This window comes from Sorex fumeus, unplaced genomic scaffold (assembly GCF_029834395.1).
Source record: "Sorex fumeus unplaced genomic scaffold, SorFum_2.1 ptg000183l, whole genome shotgun sequence".
Classification (NCBI taxonomy): domain Eukaryota; kingdom Metazoa; phylum Chordata; class Mammalia; order Eulipotyphla; family Soricidae; genus Sorex; species Sorex fumeus.
In genome coordinates, this window is record NW_026606240.1 from 1,492,214 (window position 1) to 1,513,558 (window position 21,345).

General features: G+C 39.5%; 1 protein-coding gene across 4 annotated transcripts in view; it reads left to right on the forward strand.

The window, feature by feature from the left end:
- The window catches only part of STARD13 (StAR related lipid transfer domain containing 13), a 267,131-nt gene that overhangs the window by 86,968 nt on the left and 158,818 nt on the right, over positions 1–21,345 (forward strand). The window lies entirely within an intron of this gene.

The following is a 21,345-nucleotide window of genomic DNA, read 5'->3' on the forward strand; positions in this document are numbered from 1 at the left end:
CAGGAAGACTGCAAATATCTGCTTAAGAAAATTTTTCCACCTGCTGGTAAAGAGTGATTGCATTACCATTCGTATTATGATTGATGCTTCTAGAGAGAAATCCATAAAATATCAAACAGCGTAACAAATATAAGGGGAATTAGCTGTGTTGTCTAGTCCAGATCCCTCATTATAAAGTCACACGGGACTGTAGCAATCACCAAATCATGATGTGGTCTAGGAAGGACAGCTACATAGATTCTCAAAAAATTGATAACACCTTTGCTTGTAAAGATACGAATCCTTTTGAGAAGTGTAGGATCTTCAAGACTTAATGTAGTCTGAGGAAAATAACTTTAAAATTACAGAATATGCTATTGCTCTTAGAAAAGGAGGTCAATAGAAATCGTTTCAAAGTATCTGCTCAGATTGTCCAATGATCTCCCTCACAACGAGGAAAAATTTTGACAAAAGTGGTGTTGATTAAAACACCAATGATTTGCACCACCTTGCCTTTATAACACTCGGTTAAAACATTATGATGAACTAGTCTAGAGGGTGGAGGGTATAATGGAACTTGACAGTCATGAAATGATTCATTTGCATGTCAAGTTTGTAAAGCTGAAGAAGGAATTCTTTTCATGAATTCCAGCTCACCTCTTCCTGGTTAATTTTGAAAATCATATGTATGGATCACATGAATGTGGATTACTACTCAGTTTGTATAAGTGAAAAGAAACATTCATATATGTTCAGCAAATGACATGCTGAAGAATGTTTAGTCACAGAGTAATATTTTCCTCTGAGTTTTTATAATCTCTCAGCTTTTTAATTTATAATTACTTTTAGAAACAAGGAGGATTCATAATTCCAGTCGTATTCTAACCATTGCTTTTGAGGTCCAAATAAAACTAGTTCCTAATAGAGAAATTTAAATCCCTCTCAGATGCTTTGAAAGATACATTTTTAATGAAATGTACTTTTCATTATAGATATAAAATCTATCAAAAGATTGTTTATTATTATGTAAATTTGTTTAGAATCTATGTAAAATTCTGTGTTGTATATTTATCAGTATTTATTAGATCATCTTCACTTCTACCATTGATGTCTACTGGGAAGAGAATGTGCCAGCATGTCTTTTCTGCACGATCCCACCTTCACCATTAGTGTTCCAATCCATTGGCTAGATCTTTGGGAGGAAGGTTCAAGGCAGATAAAACTATTCAGAAATATTTATTACTGGCTTCTTAGAAGAAAGGGGAGAATTCCCCTGGCAAAATACAAGGAAATTCAAAATTATAGGATATGCTGAGGAAGACTTTAAAATAATACCAATGACTGAATTAGTCATTTACCAAGTGTGAAATTCCACACTTTAATATCTTTTATTTATCACTAGCTGGGATGACAAATTCTTGGGGTTTACCTAAACCAACTTTTGAAATGGTGGTAGCACAGGGAATACAGAGATGTTCTTTTGTATCTTCTATGACAATTGTTCAAGAATTAGTCTGTTGGCAGTATAGTAAAGCCTGTATTCTTAGAGAAAAACTATTGAAACGTGTTGAATTTTATGAAATATCTTTATCTCTCTTACAAATAGCCCTAATGTCTCAGAAACAACTTCCATTTAATCCAAACTCCAAACTCTCTACAACTGTGATTTGGTAATATTGGAGGGTATTGAATTCATACAACTTGAACTGAAACTTTGTTCTACATCTTCCTAACAAAGTGACTTTGGCCTTGTTATTTTAAATTTTCAAGCTTGATACTCCTGTATGCAAAATAGCCAATAATAGCAGATATCTCAAAGTTATTGCAAAGATTAAGTGGGATGATATAATTAAATACTCAACATGGTACCTGGTGCAAACTAAATGCTCAGTATACACTGTCCTAACATTATTCATCGATTTGCTCCAGTGGGCCCAGTAACATCTCCATTTTGAGACTTATTGTTACTGTGTTTGGCATATTGAATATGTCATGGGTGGCTTGCCAGGCTTTGCCGTGTGGGCAAGATACTCTCGGTAGCTTGCCGGGCTCTCCGAGAGGGGCAGAGGAATCGAACCCTGCTCGGCAGGGCTGGCTGCACGCAAGACAAATGCCCTACCGCTGTGCTATGGCTCCAATGCTCAGTATAAGAAAAATTATATATTTATTAAAAATGTATCCATGTTCAAATGGCACTTATCACTAAGTGAAAAGTAAGATCTGAACACAATACCAAGTTTACTAATTCAGGCACACCATTTTTGTGTGTGTTTCTTTTTTGTGTCTTCAGAAATGATCCATCTCACAAAATTTCAAACAAAGGAGGTTTTTTTAAAAATCCTAAATTGTAACAAAAACCTTTGTTGTACCTAACTGTGGTTTTCTGTGTATACCCAGTCAGGATTTCAATTACCCACAACTAACCTGAAAGGGTGGATTTAGCTCAAGTTTCAACACATGTGGACAAATAGTAAAGCCTGTTTGTCCTACTTTCTAGCAATTTATTGGGAGACACAATTTTGCCTCCTGATAGTAAATGTGAAATCACATGGTAGTAAATGTGAAAGCTAAGTGAGACCAGCAGGACTGAAGGAAAAGGGCTTCTGCCCTCGTAGGTGCTGGTGAAGCTGAAAGGTAGCAAAGCCATAAGCATGTGTGGGTGGGAGCAAGGCCTGAGTCAGGCATCATTAATCAGGATTAGATTGTCATAACTCCAGATCTAGCTGATGGTTGAATCCATGAGATCTGACTTCCCCTCCTAAAACTTGCACTCTTCTAAGTAATCTTTGCTTGTTTTGTTATATATTCTAGAAACTTACCATTATTACAGTGCCCTTTGTGTAGAAAAGTTAATAGAAAAGAAATGCTGTAAAATGTAAAAAATGTTTGTATTGTTTATTTGGAAATGAGTCATGGTAATTTGGAAATGAGTAACTCAGTTTCTTTTCTTTTTTCTTCGTGGGGTGGGTGCTCCCAGGGGCCTTGGAGCCACTCCCGGAGGTACTTGGGACACTTGAAATGGTACCCTGCTCTGATTTAGGGGGCTAGAGACACCTCGTGAGGGCTTTATGGGTCATGTGCTGCTGGAGGTTCAAAATAGGCTCCAGGACATAGGAAGTGTGTGCCCCTGACTACTAACTTAACTCCCTGACTCAGAACCCTATATCCTACATGAATTCTACCAAATTATTTAAGAAACTCTGAGTCAGTGCAATGGCTTAAAGGGATTAGCGTATGCTTCACATGCAAGAGACCTGGGTTTGATCATCAGCCTAGCATGGTTTTCTGAGTGCAGGTGGGAATGACCCCTTAGTACAGGGTAGTCTCCAAGTATTAATTGATGTGACTCGGTTCCCCCCAGCCCAACCCCCACACCAAAAAAGAAAATTCCATGGCCTGTATCCTGTAGGATTTTCTTTCTTTCAATTGAAGAATATTCTTGATAATGGTTGAATTCGTCAGCTATGAAAGACGTCATTATAATCATCTCATTAGTGTTTGTTGAAATTTGTTCTTAGAGGTGAACGGATTAAATGAACATGGATTATTTTGTTTTATTTACTGATGGGAAATAAATGATTTTAGATTCCTGTCCATTTAGGAGATTCCTCATAAAGTATAGATTTATTAGTTAATTGCATTTTGTGATGTCATAGTCTAAATGTTAATGTTGACGTTTGTAAAATGCCTTCCTTATTCTTTAGTAGAGGATCCCAAATTTACTGGGCTTCCTGCCTCCCAGTCAGTAATCAAAGTTACTAGACACCCCTTTGGAAATCTACTTTCTTTAACTGAAGGGACAGAAAGAGCCACCTTGCCAACTGTATCTAAGGCTACTCTTCCCTGCTGAGTGGTTTGAGTGGTTGCAGGGACCCACTGGGGGCAGTAGGGGGTTTTGCCCACCTCAGGAAATGCTATTCTACAGGATGAAGTACTTGACGTCCTTCAATGTTAGTCATTTGGTAACCAACCCCCCCTCCCCCCCAATTATCCAAGAGTAATACCTTCTCTGGTGTAATGCATTGGAGTTTGAGAAACTATGGTACGTATATAAAATAGGATTAAATAGTCTTGAATTGGGAAACTTGTCCCCCTGGAGTTTGATTTGCAGTGATATAACAAGTCCACATACAAACTTTACATACTTTGAAATGTTTCTAATTTCATTTTTCCAAGTTCTTTCCTTGGAAGTAGATTTTTCACTTGACTTGGTTCTTTGGAAAAGCATGTTTACCTGAGTGGGCTCTGAAAGTAAGTATAGGCTCTGTTGATGGTATAAGGAAACTTGGCAGTAAACAGCTATGCTGTAAAACATTAACTAAGCAATTCCCTAGAGACGACTGTAGAATCCAGTTTTCCCTTTCCCCTTCAGAGTAAACCGACTTCCTCACCTCCATCTTTACAGTTCAGTTCTGAGGGAACCAGTCTATTTCTGCTTGTTTCATGGGATGCTGCTTAATATCCACTCCAGCCCTTTTGGATTCCTTTAACAGAGGCAGTTCTGAATTTTGCAGCTTCCATTCTGTGACGCTGATTGCTCTGTTCTGTAATGCAGGGATGACGTTGAGTTGAGACCAGTTCTTCTCAGCTCATTAACTGTCAGTCATGCTTCCTCTGGGCAGCTGGAGCCTGTGCAGCTGCCCATGGAGGTAAAGGGAAGCTTGGGGGAGTGGGTCAGTGGGGGAGAACATTTCCACTGGTACATCCAAGAGAAAAAAGTGAAAGTCTGTCTTTGTCATGGAGGTGCAAGTTACCAGCAGAGTTCATAAATATAGATGTTCCTTGATCAAATATCTCAGTATGGAGGTGGTAAACTCAAGATTTTATAGACTTTTACAGTCTTTTAAAACAAAATTAAAAACAATAGTAAGAGAAGGCTTATTTCTATTCTACTGTGTACTGGACCTCTTTTTAACTCAGCATATATATTTGTTTTATTTTGTTTTCATGGAGAAACCTAAGCTATGGAGGCCTCAGAGTAAAGTTTGCTCATCTGAAAAATAAACATAGTAATGTTCAAGATCTTACTGTGGTCATTTTCCAGATCAGTAAATAAAGGCTCTGAGAGTTAAGTAACCAAAGTCAGTAACTAGGTGGCAGAGCCAGGCTTTAACTTTAAATACTTAGGATTTGGAAGTTATATTATTCACCTCTGTTCAGTGCCCTCACCCACATCATTGGCATGCCTACTTGGACCCAGAAGACATTGTTTGGTGTCCTTGTTTTCACTTTTTATTCCTGGTTGGTCTCCCCTCTCCCACCACTCCCTCTGGTTGCTGGATTTCTTCATTGCTCCTTGAAACCCAGTGGCAATGACCATGACCAACGAGTATACTAACTACCCTCCTACTGCCTGCTTGAGAGCCCGCTGCTCTTTATCAAGAATGCTATGTCCAGAGTAAATGTCATGGCAACAGCATTCCAGCCGTTGGCAAGGAATCTAGCATGATTAGGTAGAAACAAGCCTAACAGAGGGCAAGAACAGATGCCTCCACCACCAACCTCCTTTCCTATTTCCAATCCAAAAATATGGTGTCCTTCTTCCTAGAAAGATCTGGGACATGGGTGGGGGTAAGCAGAGGTACCCTTCTTCCCCCAAGTTTTTCCAGGGCTCCCAAGGTCCAGGAAGCTCAGTGTCTCATGTGACCATCATAGGATGTCTACGTGGACAAGTAGCGAGTTGGATTCCCAGTTCAGACTTGGGTTGTTTTCTGTACTGTGACTCTGGAATTCAGCTTTATATATATAGTGCAAGGAAAGCATGCATCAAGCCAGGGTCTCCACAGACGAATCCTGGTGGAAAAATTTGTGTCCAGATTTTGCAATTTTGACCTCAGTCGTGGCTCAGTTCTACAGACCAGAATAGTCATGGCTGTACTCTGCACTTGGAACTAGAGAACAGTAGCCAGTCAGAAGAAAATATCAATGTTCTGCCAACTTCTGCTGTTTGTGAAATTTTGCCAGAAGCAAAGCAGGATCAAAAATAATCAACAGGCCTCCTCCCTTGCTGTATGACTGCTATTTACATAAAGAGATTGATGAACTGCCTGAGCTTGTGTGAATGCTCAGGAAAGGGAGTTTTTTTTTTAAGGAGAAAAGGTTAATTTTGGTGCTTGGTTGCATGTGATTTGAAGTTTTCTCAAATGTTGCATTTCAAGAGAGACAACCATAATTCTACTCCTTCTCTGACCTAGCAGCCTAAACCTGATGCAAACAGCCCACGAATTACATGCAGCTGTACAGCTTCTGTGGGGAAAATCTCCCCCCCCCCCACACACACACCAAAAAAGGGGGTAACACAAGCAGAATAGTTCCGTTAGTAACAGAGATCGCTAACCTGTCTGACAACCTCAGGGAACTAGAACCCAGTGGATTCTAGGATATCTTTGCCTAGCCCGGTGGTTGTGGATATTTTCCTTTCACCTCTTAATGCCCCAGTTTGTTTCTCTCTATCAGATGGGACTGATAATTGCTCTTTCCAGTCAGCAGCATTATTGAGAAAAAAGAATTGATGTGAAATAATTCCAGTAGAAGGTCTGGTGCTTGAATCTGACTATGGGATGTTGGGTCCCCTTCTATACACAGGATCACCTCAGGAAGTAGATCCCTTTTCTTTAGACCTCAGTTGGATATTAAACAAGATAACTCAGCTTCTCTTCCTTGAAACATTTAAATCAGTCAAAGATGTGGTGACAATGTGCCTCTCCTTGGTTTTATTTTATATTCAGTTGGTTCCCAAATGGACATAGTCTATTAAGTCATTACTTTTTATTTTCTGTATGATGTGCTGTGAGTTCCTTAGTATAATTAACAAGGGTCTTTTCAAACTCCATTTTTTCTTGTATTTTTTTTTACCTTTATGAGGTGTTAAGAATTTTACTTGGTGTTTGCACTCAGTTAACAGATACAGTTTTACCCTTACAAAATCCATTGTCATAGTCATAAGCAGAAGAAAATATTTTGAAATTAATCATATTGTGTTCTAATTCAGTATATCAGACTGGAACAAGTCAGAGCCACGAATTTCCATTTGAGTTGTGCGACCTACTGAAGGCTGGTCACTAGTGAGGATGGCCACTCCTGCAGGGACACAGCCTGGTGAGGCTATGTGGAAGCCTGTAAGAGCTGACAGTGTTGATAGCAATGATCTGTATTTGATGGACATGTACCAAGATAGTTGTTGTCACACCACTCATTATCTGATGAAGGAAAGATGTGGTCAGTGCTTTGCTACCCCCTTAACTGATCTCACAAGTCTTAGGCAAGTGAGGGGAAAGATGAAAGTTTACACATTTTGCAAACTTATTTCTTATGCTTTTTGGGGGGTTGTCTGCTAAGTTTGTGACCAGTCATTTGTTTGTTTTAAGTGTTTGAGTGTGCTGCTGCTGGCGGCAGATTCCAGCTCAAAGGGTTATTTTCCAGCCTAGATTTTTGTGCACATCTGAAAAGTGTTCAGTGCTGTGTATACTTGGGTATTGTATAGAAAGGCCAAGAGTCTCAAATGAAGTGAAAATTAATAAGTGAATGTGAATGAAGAGGAAAGGGTCTTGCTTAATAGCAAGTGGCCAACTGCATGGGCTGACTTGCCAAAAACTCTTACTCAATGCAGAACTGAACCCTCAATTGAACTTCATTGATTTATTTTTCATACATGAAGTGATGCTAAGCTAACTCCCTTCCACCCCAACACAGATACATGATGCACTGAGCTTTCCCAAAGCCTTTGGCTTAGAAGAACATATTTTTTTGTGTTTGCTTATGGCTGCTTTGCTCAAGGTTTAGGCATTTAAATAAATTATCATGTTTCGTGATTGATGTAATTAATTTAACATGGGAATTATGAAACCTTCAGATCCTTGATTTATCAGAGAAAGAATCTCTCAGATGTTTTTCCTTTGGCCCTGGGAGACTGTGCATTTTCTGAAACTTAGAGTGGTCATTGCAATAAGCACTGCTTACAAAGGGCTTTGGTGTTCTCCAGACCCGGGTTCAAATCTTAGTTCCAATAGTAATTAGCTGTGTGACCTTGAGCAAATTCCATGACTTCTATAATCTGTTTCCTCACTTGAAGTAGGATAGTGATGATAATATAATGTCGACTGCATGTTGTTATTATTATGGGATATATTATGTGTGTCAAGTTCTTTGCTCAGAGCCCTGCAGTTATTCAGAGCTTGATGTGCACATAAGGAAAAAGGAAAGAAGAAGGCACTGCATTTCAAAGATATGACCCATGCTTTGGACTGACTTCCTGAAGGGAAGATAACAAAGAGGCGAATCTGGATAGTCATATAAAAGGAAGTTAAGGAAGGGCCCCAGTTGTACTGATTCTGCAATCAGAATTAAGTTTCCTCAGAAGTGAAAAAACCGAGACAAGCAGTTTAGAAATTGTACAATTTTATAAAATTTTTTTGCAGGGTGTGAGGGGGAGGATTGTCCCAAGGCATGCTCAGGCGACCCTGGGAACTTTTTCTGGAACTATTCTGCCAACTAGTCAGTGCTTTAGAATTAAGGCTTGAATGTGGTATTGCTTGGGCCCTTTAGTGCCAGTACCAGGAACCACCAAGGCCACCTCACATTACTCATGAGGCCACATGGTGCTGGAGATGGAGCCCAGATTGGGCACATGCAAGGTATGTGCCCTAACCCCTGTACTAAATTCCTGACCCCAAACTGCAATTTTAAACAAGGACTTGCCTAATCAAATGGAATGTACCTCTGGAAGCAGATGACTGTCAAACTGTAGATATAATAGAAAATATTTTTAGTTAAATTAATGAGACCAACTCCTGTAAATACAACATATGAACTTCAACTCTCACATGAAATTGATAGAAATATCTAATCCTTCATCTTTCGAGTCTAACTGCCCCAAATGAAGCACTGAGTATAAAAAAAAAATATCTGTTTTAGCATTGCAGTCAACTGGGAACTGGTCACACATCCTCCTAGCCATGCTCATCAGTTGTGGTAAGATAAGTTTAGAGAAAGTCTGTTATCTTACCTCCACCACCTCCTCAACTTTTCAACCTACTCTAAAATCTAGAAGAAACGAGACAGCACAAGCAGCAGGACAAGATAGCTTCAAAGCCCAGAGTCCCCTTGGCTTTGTTTCAACAGCCTTTAAGTCTGTTTTTACTATATTTTATTGAACTCAAAACATTAAATATTGACTTTATTGAAACCCACTTGACTGGCTTATAGAATGCGAATTACATTTATTCATTATCTTTCCATGTTTTTCACAGAGGAACAAAGTATTTCACTTGTTCATAAAATTGCGCCTTAGGTATAACATCTCATTAAAATATTATTCATACTGTAGTGGAATCTGAATAGGTGCTACCAAGTGGTCTAGTTCGTAGATGGGCATTTATGTAGGGGGAGAGATCTGGTTTAGGATTTACAATTGCTCTGTTATTGTTAGTGTTATGTTGGTGGTTTGTTGGAACACTTCTTTAGTTTCTTTCCCTTCCATGATGTAGAAAGCATCGGGGCCACTATTATGTACTGGAGTGTACATCTTCCTAGCTGCCTGGGAATCTTGAGGTTAATATTTGATAAGTTTTTTATTTTTTTGTTTAATTTTTTTTTGTTTGCTTTGGTTTTTGGCCCACATCTAGCCATGTTCAGGGTTTACTCCTGTCTCTGTACTCAGGGATCACTTCTAGTTGGGTTTGGAGAACCACATGTGGTACCAGGGATCAAACCCGGGTCGAGAGTGAGGCAAACACCTTCCCACTGTACTACCCCTCTGGTCCCAAGATTTGATGCATTTTTGTCACATCAGCTTGTCATGTGTCCTCCTGAGAATCTGGACTCTGGTTGTCCAGGATCATGTAAGTCTCTCCCCACTGGTGAAAAGTGCTTTTATCTGCAGACAGAAACTAGGGCCCACCATCTACAAAGAGTTTACTTCTGTGCCAACTATGCTGCACCAGCATTGATTCCCCTACAAGAATTAGGATGATGACTAGTTAGTTTCTCATTAAACCAACTTTAGTGACATAGCAGTAACTAACATAGTTAGTTCTGAGAGGCTATATTTTAGAAACAATACCTTTTCTGCAAAAATTGTATTAATAAACAAATTAACCTATTCAACATTTGGACAAGTACTTGTTCAAAGTTGATCTTGTGCAGGATCTTTGCTTGTATTTTGTGTGATGCAAAATTATATAAGACATTATCAGTGTCCTCAAGGAGAATACAATTATGTGAGATAAAATCCATATAAATGGTTGGCAGTATTGATGGATCACAGAGTCTGTGGTTCAGTGAGTAACAGACTGTCAACACATAGGCATTCGGAATAGGTTGTTGTTTTGTTTGGTAAATCAAGGGGAAAAGATTATCGGGGCTTGTGTGCTTGTGGAAGATGGCTGTTTACACTGGGCAAGAATTGGAGAGAGGGCGTTATGCTGAACTAAGAAACAGAATGAGTAGAAAGTAGCAATTTGAGTAACTAAGAATTTAGTCCAAAACTGGTGAAATTTGGGGAGAGGAGAGGAAGTGTAACTGTTAATTTAAAAACAAATTTGAGACTATAATGAGTTTTAGAAGTATACCATATGTACTGAAGGATTTTGTTGTTTATTTGTTTTTTGAGTGGAGCTGTAATAGGATAGAAACAGAAGTTTGGAAAGATAAATAGGTTAAAGGTCAGCTTGGGGTTCAAGGTGGTCATATTGAATACAGAGAGACAGAAGACTCATTGAGGGTTTACTTTGTCTTGGACCTGCCTACACATTAAAATAGCTAGAAGTACCACCAGTGCCTACTAGTCAGTGCTTTAGAATTCAGAATTCTAAATTAAATTTAGAATTAATATTTGATAAGTTTTTGATTTTTTTGTTTAATTTTTTTGTTTGCTTTGGTTTTTGGCCTAATTCAGAAGATTAGGAAATTGAATTTAGAGAGGTAAAGTAACAGATTCAAGTAAAATCCAAATAAACCGCAGTCAAGGTTGAACTCTGGGCTTTTTGTTTCTAGTGTTTTTCTTCTACCTCTCCAAGTGTCCACTTACATTTATTGTTACTATTGTTACGGTGACTAACACCCAAGATATCATTAGGGATGAGGATTTTTACTGTGGCGTTAAAATGATAGAGGATTAGGTTTATAACTTCAGAAGAATCAAATATGTTTTATAAAAGTCTATCCATTCAAATTATTTATCTCTTCATGTTTTTTTCTGTGATAAAAGTACATTATTTTTTTCATTACAAAAATAAATGAATTTATTGCTGTATCTTGTAGTAAGGATTTTGTTTTCACTAAGATAAATCAATTATTTAACTCAGTGATTTTTGTTTTAAATAATTCTTACTCAGTAATAGAAGGAACCTTTACAGAGATTCACGGAAATGTAATTAAATTTCAATTCATAGGAGATTCACTGGATTACAATGAAATTATCTGATGAAATTATATACATTCTCCTTATGCATGTGGCATGATCTCTTAAAAACTGTTGCTAGTAAATAAATAAAAGCAAAAACTAATATGAAGTGAATTTAATATTTCTGGAAGGAGTTGAATTTTTAAACCCCTAGACATTACAGATTAGTAAACGAATTTATATTTTAAAATAAAAATCTTTTCTTAGAATATAAATATATCTGTATAATTTAGCCACAGGTTTTAAAAATCTGAATAAATCAATGCATGAGTTAAATTGAGCAAGTGACTGAAATCATTGAAAACAATAAGACTAATGTGTAAAGTAGAGCAATAAAGAAATGTCCCTACAGGACACCTGTTTTTTGCTGCTTATACCAAATTTTTCAATTCCCAGTCATTATTTTTCAAACTATGAAACCTGTGAGAAGTAATTTAAGGCTGTTTAAATATTTTATGAAGTATGAAATTACCACAAATTTGCCTCTGGCACATGCCCCACTAGTATTGAATAAAAAAAAATACTCATCTAGTATTTTATAAGAGCTATTAATATAAAGTTTTACTTCTCTGCCTGAATGGTAGTTCATATTCTGAATCTAGCCGCAGGTTAAACCCAATTAAATGAAATGAGTAAAGAGTGTGTGGAGTACTTTGCTTCGAGGGGAATGAGCCATTGGACAGAGGCCTCTGGAGAGCAGATAATACAAATGTACTGAATTATCCGCCAAACTTTTCAGCATCCTGGACACATTCTACTACTTGCTCAATGTACTGTAGTCCAATGTTTCCAGAAGGGAGTAATACTGTCTCCACTGGGGACACTGGAACCATCCGAGGTGGTGGTTGGGGGAGGCAGTAGTCTCAGATGCAGTTGGCGGGCACTTTCATGTGACTGTTCATACTTAAAGAAAAAAAAAAGGTTGATTTTGAGGCCTCTGAGTGACTTTTTTTTTTTTCCTGGTAAAGGGGGAAGTAGGACAAGTAAGTTTGGTAACCTCTTCTCTTCTCTCCTGAATCTGTTTAGAAAGCAACTTTTCATTATTTTTTCCTCATCAACTTTTATCTAACTTCATCCAAATGGCTGTCTGCTGATAACACAGGCCAAAGGATCATAGTGAGTCAGGCAGAGTCTCTCTTCCTGGCCTGCCATGTCACATTATTCCCATGACCTCGCCCAACCAGCAAAAACGGCAGGGCTCCATCCAACCCCTGAATCCATGCCAGGTTATTCTCTAGGACAGGTTGCTCCTGACCCAAAAAGTATCTCCTGTAGCCTCATGGCTTCTCACATCAGGGTTCTTCCAAGGCAAGACACAGACTTCATGCTTTTGTCTGATATATAAGTCCAGTTCTCTCTCCTGCTCATCAGGCTGTTCACACTTGGGCAGCAGCGCCAATGAATTAAGATAGCACTGGATGAAACATATAACCTTAAGCTCATCACCAAGCCCCATGACTGACCCAGTACCTGACTGTTTCTGGAAGCACCTGATGTGGAGTTAATCCCACAAGACCTGAGTTCCCCAAGGATCACCATCTTTGAGCAGCCCTGCTTTAAACTTTCTGAAGGTTTGTTCAGATGCCATTGCTGCTGCTGCCAAAATCCAACCAAATTTAGTATCATTAATGAACTGTTCTTATGCTCAAAGTTTTTTGGGTCATAGATTCTGTGGAGCAGAAATTTGGGGTAAACATGCAATGGAAGATTATTTATCTCTAGCCCATGATGAGTGTGACTTCAGCTGGAAAAAAACTAGAAGACTGGAGATATCTCAATAACTGGGCTCCAAAATCACCCCAAGCCTCATTTACTCACAGAGTTGGCAGTTGATGGTGCTTTGCAGGTGGGACCTTAGCAGAGGCTGCTAGCTGGGACATCGATGTGTGTCCTATCTGTATGGCTTTGTAGACTTCCTCACAGCATGGAGATGGCCTTCGAAAAATGAGTAAGGCAAAAACACAGGCGTTATGACTAGCCTTGGGAATTCCAGAGGGTTTCTTTCACTGTGTTCTGTTGGCCAACAGAGTCATAAAGACCTGCCCAGGTTCAGGGAAAGGGACATCCCATCACTCAGTGGGAAGAAGGCCAAAGAATTTATGGATGTTTTCCATAATAGTGACAAGATATACCTGACACATATGCTAATTCTGTTTCTTTGCCATTCCTGCTGGCATGTGACTGCCCGTGATTGATTACATGAACACTGCAGCTGGAATCATCCCTGTGGCCTTGCCCCCAGGTGGAAAGAGAGTGCTCAATGCTACTTTGCACTGATTCTTCGGTTGTGGTTGTAGGAACAGTGACAGACCTCATTCTGTTTTTCATTTCTCTTTTAACCCTGTGCAAAAGAGAAGATATTTCAAACCTGACACGTTGCCCAAGAATAGAACCAAATCTCTTGCCCAAGATTTTTTTTCAAGAAAGTAAAATTGAGAGTTGGGGCTGGAAAAGAATCTCCAAGTGAGGCCCAGTGATTCTTACTTTTATCCTAACTCCTGTTTTCTAGTAAGGAGAAATTCTAAGTTTTTTTGGTTAATTCACAGCTACTTTCTTTTCTGCTATGATTACTGAATTCTTGGGGCTAAACAAAAGATTTGGGGTCCTTTTTTGGAGACATTAAAGAGGATGGGGTGCCATTACAACAGTTGTTTTCAAGGGACAATTTTACCGTCTTAGACTATTGACAATAAATTGGAGGTGTTTGGGGTTTTTATAACTGGGAAATGGGTGCGTTTGGTAAACAAAGGTTAAGGAGGGTCTTGTCACCTCCAATGATAACAGTGGATAAAACACTTAGCTGGCCCCTGTAGCAGGACTGCCAGAGTTGGGGAACCCTGCTTCACATGAAGATTTTAGCAATTTCTTTTCTAAAAAATGAGGAAACTAGGGCTCTAAGGAGTTAAATGACCTGCTAGTAAGTTCCATCACTAGTAACTGATGGAGTCAGAACGTAGCTCCTTGTCTTGAGAGTACATGTCTCAAGTTCTTAATGTCCCTTTAGACTTTCTGTTATCCCTGCCACCTGCCCAAGAAAGGGGGAGTGGCTTTCCTGACCTTCCGCAGACATTTGCAGTGTAAAGTCTGACCCACCCATCTTAATGAGCATAACTCAAGATGGACATTGCGCTCTCATTTTTTTTTTACCTTTCAGGAAACAGCACGGGGACACCGGGTACAATTAAGATGATAGATTAAAGCATGGTGAGAATCAGACTGCTCTAGCCAACAAAATTTCAATTTATTATAAGTAATATCTGAAAAACTGGAACATGGGGTATGTTTTTAGACATTGTTTGTGTTTGTGTGTGTGTGTGTATGTCGGTGTTGGTTGGTGGGGGAGGTCTGGGTGTGTTGTGGGAGGGCACTGCTCTAGCCAACAAAATTTCAATTTATTATAAATAATATCTGAAAAACTGGAACATGGGGTATGTTTTTAGACATTGTTTGTGTTTGTGTGTGTGTGTGTATGTCGGTGTTGGTTGGTGGGGGAGGTCTGGGTGTGTTGTGGGAGGGCAGTCAGATCTTATCATACAATGACAAGCAAATAGCTAATTACTTGTAATTTTGGAGATAATTGTTTTCTCATCCTGCAAACATGCCATACAGGAAATTAATCTAAACCCCAGAAAGTTTGGATCATCTGCAGACTGTCAGGAAAGAAACACTCATTATCTCCTTAGAGCCCCGATTGCAGCTCACAGGCAAGCTGGAAGCTGCAGCTGCAACAGTGTGTGGCTACTATCCTGTGAGGCCTGTGCTTACTGGAAACCAGAGAGAAAAGTGCAGAGGGTCTGGCAAAGGCAGGGCCCAGGCAGACGCGTCCTACTCCCTACGACACCTGATTCAGCTGATTAATGGTACCCAGTGCAGAATGTCTGGCTGTGAGTCATCCTTTGTGATCGACATATTCATCACTTTGCATTCTGTGTTAGGAGAAGAGCTGACTTCATTCCACCTTGGACAGAATGAGCCTTCAGGTAATAGATGATAGTGAAAATGTCAGGCAAATGTTATCTCCAGTGAAAGACTCAACCATCTCTGCTCAGTCTCCTTTGCTTCCTAGTCTCTCTTCACTCCCAAAAAGGGATCGTAAGTACAATGCAGATTATTCACACAGATGAAGCATCTTCCGCTCCGAGAGTCTCACTGCCCATGGGCCCAAGTTCACCAGGGAAAGCCTTCTTGAGGCAAGTGAGGGAACAAAAGGAAAAGTCTTCCCTGCCTTCCAAACTCAGGCCATCCAGACATAGTGCTTAAACTGTTCTGGAAAGAATGAAGCATTCATAAGCCATTCCAATTTCAAGAAAAAAATTTCCTGTGACATTTTAATCCTCTTTTGTGCTGGAGCATTTTTAGAGTTTTCTCCTGCCAGTCATCTCTAATGTTCTGTGTCTTTCCCTTTCAGCTGAATTGCATATTATGAACCATGAACCACAATAAAAAATAACGCCACTGTTATTGAATGAAAGTCTCGTTCTTTGGGTTATTCTGGGCTGTGGGTCAGCATACAAATGCTGACTTCTGAAAGTTCAAAAACATTATCTGGTTGAGGCTTATGTGGGGAGAACAGAAATAAGCTACAAGAGGAAAGTAACCACCTGGAACCCCCAATTTGGTTTATGTTTCGGCGAAATATAATCTATAAATGATATGACTGAGTGAAATTACATATTTCTTTACATATTTCTTAATATGGTTTATTTCTGAAATCTCTGGGCACCTTAGGAATTTTTGTAGATACTCTATAAATAAGCACTTTTTAATCAACCTAAATATAGTTAATGTTTGAAAGCACCAGACATTTTTTGTGGGGAAACTGTCTTTTGCATTGAAAGATGCTAAGTGGTATCTATGGTTTTTGCACTCTGTTTACCAGAAGTATCTCCCTCCCCTCATGTGAGAATTCAAAATTTAAGTAACTGGTGTGTGTTCAGACATTGAGTCACCCGAGTTTGAGAACCACTGACCTGTAACCTAGCGAGAAGAATCCCTGGATATACGTGACTTCATTCCTTCATCCATTCCTCTTTCCTATGCCTCTTGTATAGCCTACTATGAGCCTACTATGAGACATTTTTATGGAGACTATCTTGAGGGATAAAGGATCATCATAATACTGGCAAGGCAGACTTGAATTTGAGTGATTATATCAGTGAGGTCCACTAATAAATATATGATGATATGGGTTTGATTCTACCTCAAGAATTTCCAGGAAGTTCTTGATTCTCCATTAGTTCAGGAAGTACTTTTAATTTCATGGAGAAAATGGAAAGTTATGATTAGCAGGCTATTAGAGTTGTCAAATGTGGAGAGAGACAAATAGCTTATCATATAGACATTGGTTAATGTACAAAATGTATAGACAAGGACATTTGAATGATTTGACTGGGTCTTGAGGTTAGGATTTTGGACCAGTTACAGGTTTGTTCTCAACAAGGTGTCTGCCATACATTGAAGTCAGTTGTCAACCTTTGTTCAACAGTAACAGACAATAGTGGGTGTTTACTGTGCATTTGGCCTCAGATTTGATAAGCTCCCCATAAACCATGCAAGACAATAAAATGAAACCAGTACATTTGGTCCCAACTGTAAAAACATCATTTCAGTGACCCCTCCCCATCATAGCTAATTCCCTTTTCTGTTTATCTTCAGCAACTGAAGCATAGTTCTCAACACTAAGAGGGGAAAGCTTTTCTTTCTCTTTCATTGTAAGTAGGCGTGAAAGATGCTCTTAGAGGGGAAGGCTTTAAATGTATTCAAATTTATATTTTAAATCAGACATAAGGGGAAGCAGAGAGACTTAATCATTAAGTTCAGTGGCAGGGGAATGGGAAATAAAACTTGGACTCCACTAGATTCAATCTCTGGTGCTGTTTTAAAAATTGGGGGTTCTGGGGCTCTATTGGGACTGTCTACTTCACCTCAGACAAGTTGCCTAACCCTGTTGGCCTTAGTTTGTAGAAACTCAAGTAATAATGACCACTGCCAAAGGATTCTGGATCATTTGTGAGCACTGTTCAGATATTTCCTGGTAGAAGTGCTTGGCAAACAGAATTATGGCATTATTGGTAGTGACACATTGCTTACACTCACCTCATACTAGTGTGCATGAGCCTATGGTGAACACTCTTTAAAGATAGAAAGGAATGAAACCAGAATGCCATTATAGGTCTACAGAGCAGCTGTGTTACTTAAAACCAAAGATCAAAAATAGTTGACTTTGGCTCAAATGCAAAGGAGTCTTTGGTGATTAAAAAAAAAGAAAAGAATCACCATGAGATACACAGTTAAAAAGTTGTTCATGATTGAGGCTCAGTTACACAGTGTTCCAACATCTGTCCCTTTACTATTGTACATTTGGTGGTTGTAAAATAGAGTTAAGTTAGTACTGATAAAGTTGAGAATACTGAAGATACGGATGATTAAAAACTGGGTGCATTTTAGATACAGGGGGTGGGGAATAACTAGGGGAGAACAAGAGGGTCATCAGAAGTTAGACGTGGTCTGTATAGATTGAACTAAATGAACTCTTCAACTTCACATTTTGTCTAGACATAATTTGAACTATCAATAGTGATTTTTAAACTTAATAGTGGAGCACTTTTTGGTAATTTAGTGGACTGACCCAACCATGAACTGAGGAGTCTTTGCCTTTAACTTCTGGACTTAATAAAACTAAGCCTCAAAAGGTTTCCATGCACTGTGCCTGATGGTGAACCATGTAGATGTAAGATTAAAGAAGATGTCTTTCACTGGGGTTGGGGTTTGATTGCATTCTAAGGACTGACATCAAGAACATTGTAAAACCAGTGTGGAGTGTAATAATGGAGACATAAGGCCAGAGAAATAGCACGGCGGGGAAGGTATTTGCCTTGAGCGTAACTCACCAGGGTGTGTATATGATTTCCAAGAACTACCAGTGGTGATCCCTGAGCACAGAGCCAAGAGTAAGTTTTGAGCACCATTGGGTGTGGCCCCAAAAGATACAAATAATAAATGGTGACGTTGAAGAGAGACCTAACTGTAAAGGTCTTTTTTCTGTGACTATTCTTGTGTGTGTGTCTGTCTGTGTCTGTGTCCGTGTGTTTGTGTGTGTGTCTGTGTGTGTCTGTGTATGTGTGTGGTTGGGGGAAGCTCCCAAGCAGGACTTAGGAGGCTCAAAGGCCCTTCCCAGGAATCCTTAGCCCATTGAGCTGTCAGTTCTGTCTGAGGACCCAAGGTTCTGGTGCTATTCAGGCCCATGGTGCTCGGGAGTCTTCTGGGCTACACCCAATGGTACTTGGGAAATTCATGCATTACGAGGGACTAAATTTGAGTTGCTTGCATACTATTGTATGCACCTCAACTATTGGTACTGTCTCTCTAGGTCTGTCTGGTCTGTGAATATTTTTTTCCTGGATATCCTTATCAGTATGTTTTCCCATTACTTTTTAATGTCTATGATAATAATATCTCAGTACCTCTGAAAATTTGAATAACATATATTTAATTAATTTGTTCCTCAGAAGATAATTTCTGTTGTCCATGCTCTCACTTATTCATTTAGTCTTTATTAAGCACTTGCTATAAACTGGTCAAGGCACTGCATCCCTCATTATAGTTGGAGAAAGGAGGGATGGGGCACAGAGGCTATTTAGTTATAGACCAAAGTACATTGGTGGGTTGAAGTGTAGGTTGTAATGGGAAAAAAAATATCTACAATAAATGTTTAGGGATCACTCCTAGTATGGAGGGGGTGCTATGTTGACTCATGCAGGAGACACTGAGAAGCAGAGATAGCAGAGAAAGGATTTTTTATTATTATTTAGATAACAAGGTTTACACTAGTGCTAATGTTTAGGCTTTAGGTATACAATGTTATAGCACCACACCCGCCAGCAAGATGCCATATCCTTCCCCCACTGTGCCTAGGTTCCTTTTCATTTGTCCCTTTGCTACCCCCTCCCCCCACCTTCCCATATCTTGCTAAACACAGGTCTGTTATCAGCATCTAAGGGTTTGCACTCACTGCCCATTGTCTATTCCCTTGCTTTATTGAGGAAAGATGTTTATAGAAGCAAAGGCCTGTGTCTCCTACTAGCCTAGAAGAGTGAGTCTAGCCCATGAGCCTGCTTGCATTTGGAAGCAAATTAAGGAGGTGTTTGGTTTTCTGTTGGACAGGGGTAGTTCTTGATCCGTCACTAAGCTCTACAGTGACTGTGATCATATCACTCGTAACTGGAAACATTCTATAAATCAGTCTGACTGTAAACATGTCCATGGCTTGGGCTGGACAGATAGTACAAAGGTTAAGAGGTACTCGACTTGCATGCGACCCATGACACAACATGTTCCCCTGAGCACAGAGCTGGGAGTAGCTCGCAAGCACTGTATATGCAGTCAGGCTTCTCACCCCACCCTCACCACGCACCTTGCCGTCAAGATGTGCATGATTTTATTGGTCCCTGTGTAGAAAAGCTAGACATATAATTACTGAAAATCGCGAATCACGACGACCACAAATAACGACCATCCTGTTATTCGTCGATTGCCTCGAGCAGGCCCCAGTAATGTCTCCTTCATCCTAGCCCTGAGATTTTTTAAAAAGTGCTATATTCAAGGCTCTTTAGGAGAATGAGACCCATCATTGTTACTGGTATTTGGCATATTGGGTACACCACGGGGAGTTTGCCAGACTCTGCCCTGTGGGCAGGTTACATTCGGTAGCCTGCCAGTTTGTCCAAAGTAGGAATGAGATTATAAGATGTCATAATAAGATGTTGCTCGGCTGCAAATGTGGCCGCGCGGTTCTGGGAGCTAGGTTTTATAGTTTTAAGTTGAACAAGTACAAATATAATTTTTATTTGATTTTTTATTTGATGTTTCTGGCTTTATCTTTCTTGCACCCCACTTCTTCAGTTAGTACACCCAAAAATGCAAGTACTTCCTCCCTTAAGAGGTCAGGTGCTTTCCCTAACCTTGTTTCTGGTTCTCAAAAGCAGGATATATAATCACATATTCTAAGAGCTGAAAAGTCGTGTTTTAAATTTCTTGGAAAAAAATCACAAAGCTAAACATTTCCCTTTCTCTTTTATTTCTATAGATCATAGTACCTCTGCAATATAGTGATGCCATCAAAAGGAGTTACAGAAAGAACCTTGAGGGAGCAAAACTTACATTGTTTCTTTACATCTGCAGGCCAGTAATTTTGGCCTGGGGAAAGAAGATACAAAACCAAACTGAAACCTTTCACAAGCACTTTCACAAGCTACAAGCACTTGGGCTTGCATCCCAAAGACCAGTCTGCTAGAGCTTGGAATCTACATCCCCAAGACAAGTATCTGAGCTTTGCATACCAAAGACTAGCCTGCCTAGAGCTGGGAATCTACAACCCAAAGATCAGGCCTGGCTAGCACCTGAGATCTGCATATCTAAGACCTGCTAGGTTCTGTGAGAAAAGGGATAATTATTAGATGTATTCTGCTACTCTGCATTCAGAAGCAGCCTTAACTGTTTTGGTTGGTGTTCTCTTTGGAAGCTATACAGTATGGTGCACAGGACTATTCCTAGTCTGTGCTCAGGGCTCAGTTCCGGCAGTGCTTGTGGGTCCATGCAGTGCCAGGGATCTAGAGTAGGTCTCCTGCATGGAAACAAGGCTTTCAACCGTTTGAGGTATCTCTCCATGCCTCTGAAATGTTTCTAAATCTGTCCCTGTGTCTTCACAGGCAGATTGTCCTTTATAGCCTCAGTCTGGCTCCTTTTCTTCCTCCGAATCTGCATAATGGAAGATTGTTTGGTTTCTTGTGATAATGTGATCCTATCCTCTTGGTCTCCGAAGACATTAAACTACTTCTGAATTAAACCAAAATCCAATTGAAACATGCCTTTGTTTTTTTGTCAGTTGAAAACACAGAACAATTGCTGTTTAGCACATCTATTTTTAAGGAAAATGTGGATGCTTTTTACTCCAGTGCCTTAATATG